Here is a 2,333-nt window from a genome sequence, read left to right as displayed (position 1 = left end):
TGTGTGTGTGTGTGTGTGCGTGTTTGTGTTTCTGTGTGTGCGCTGGAAAAATTAATACGCCTAGGCCCTGTTAACGGGTATGATAACACAGGGTGTGTAAACAAAGGGCCCACCGTAGCTAGCAATATGCCCATTTACAGAGCCTACGCTGTGTTTAAAAACTGGATTTTTACAGTGCAGTAGGTACAGACAGCCGTAGAACCAACTCCACCTTTTAATGTATAAATAATAGACAGAAATCTCACAAATGATATTCAGCTGTAAAGGTGAGATATACAAAGGACCACAAAAGCTGTTACAAATATGCAATCAAATGATACTGCATATATTTTGTTTAAGTATATTATAAATCAAACTGGAGGAATATGCAGCCACTTTTCATAAGCAATTATAGTCTCTACAGGGGCCATGAAGCATGATGGGAGGAAAGCCCTCTTGAGAGCCGGCTCTGTGCAGGGAGCAGGTCAACTCAGGTCACACGTTTATCCAGACAACCGGTGTTGTGATGACTCTGGTGCCCTCACCTGGCACTCCCTGCTACTCACACAGTAATGTGCAGACAGCTGAGGTGGGGCAAGGCATGTGTTGGATTTGCTGTTTTGCAGGTCTTTATTATGAATCAAATTAAGGTAAAGTTTCATTGCATACAATAGTGACAGTGAGTTGACGAGGTTCTTCTGGCACACATACAGGGACATTAGTGGTGTCCCAAACTACGGCTAGACTAATGTTTTAATCTCCGGCAAGTGTCTCTGCCCGTGTTAGCAGCATAATCCACTCTAAACCCTGCAGCATTAGCAACATGACACAGTTAATACAGATGTATAACCGGGAGTGCATTGTTTTTTGATTACATTGTCAAACCTTTGAGAAACATTACTACAAAGGCCTGTTAAGTAAGAGCAAAACCATTCAGTCTCAAATTTTTTTTTTAAATCTGACTTCGGATTTGTTAAGTGATTTCAGTCATAATTGGCTGGAAGGGCGAGCATTTTTGTCGCCCTCCTCTCCAGTTCTTCAAGTCAAATATTATCTGTGGTCACGGTTTTTAACGCTAGTCTAGTGCAATTGCTGCACTCAACAAGTAAGTGGCAGCACTATCAGGATTTTTAGCAGGGATTAAGTTGCCCTTTAACCCCCAAAAATCGGTATGTCCATCAGTCCCAGTGTATAAATAGTAGCACCTTCAGTTAATTCAACAATAATGACCTTACACTCAAATGTCGTGTTACATATTATGTCCACTAAGTACCTCTACATTTGCATTCGAAAAAATGCAGGAACGATGACTGGCTGTTGCAGGAAAAAATGTTGAACAGAAAATATTATTCTAATATAACCGTTTGGTTTGGATATGATTCAAATCTTGGGGATTATAACTTTTAAATCAATGTACAAAACATGATTTCAACAACAAAGGAAACTCTGAGCTGTTTAATAAGAACTGTGAACTTTCGCCGCAGAGGAGGAATAAAACGCTGCAAAAGCACACATCCTAAATTGTGTGTGTATTTAATTGTGTGATTTTCCCCTAATTCCTTTCAGAACACTAAGTAAGTAGCTTAAAGTAAATTAGATTTTGGTTGGAATCTGTTTCCTGGAATAGATGCAGGATCGTATGCTGTGAACAGTGAACACACAGGCTGTATTGTAAGAGCAGGTGAGCCGTGCAGTGCTGAAGATGATTTGATTCCTTGTTTCTTTCAGAGCAGTCCGCGGTGTTAAATACATTTATCTCTCTGAAAAAAAAAAATTATCATTTCAACACACACAACATTTAAAATAGACTTTGGCGTCCTTTTAAAACATAAGCCCAAAACGTCTCTGTTTGTGACATTTTCAAGCCTATTTTAAAAAAACTGAACTAAATACTGGCTTTAGCCTGCTGGGTTACTCTTGTGTCATGCATTATAAGCAGGAGCAATGGACCATCTGGGAAACAACGTCCGGGAAAACATGAGGCAATTTGTGATGCATGAACACGTCCGTCAACACATTTGGTTGCATGTACAAGTGTGTACATTAAATATGACCATGGTGAACAAAGAAACTACCTGTGTGATGTGATATGAACGTACTATTTTATTGTACAAATAGTGAAAAAATGTCACTTTATATCCTCCCCCTTACTGAGTCTTCTCTCTGTCCCCTCCAGCTTTTTTTTTTGTTGCGTCCACTGATGTCCCGCCCACCATGCGCCTCCCAGCCAATCCCTGCCCAGGTTCTCAGATGGCTGTCTATTGAAGGGGCCGCCGGCGAATGCTGAGCAGGCTGGCGAGGTCGCAGTCCGCCTCATTGTCCTGTGTTTGGCTGCCAGACGGGACTGAGGCGGC

Source organism: Ammodytes marinus (genome assembly GCF_949987685.1).
Source record: "Ammodytes marinus genome assembly, chromosome: 16".
Classification (NCBI taxonomy): domain Eukaryota; kingdom Metazoa; phylum Chordata; class Actinopteri; order Uranoscopiformes; family Ammodytidae; genus Ammodytes; species Ammodytes marinus.
The sequence above is the reverse complement of the archived record's forward strand: the minus strand, read 5'-3'. Positions refer to the sequence as shown.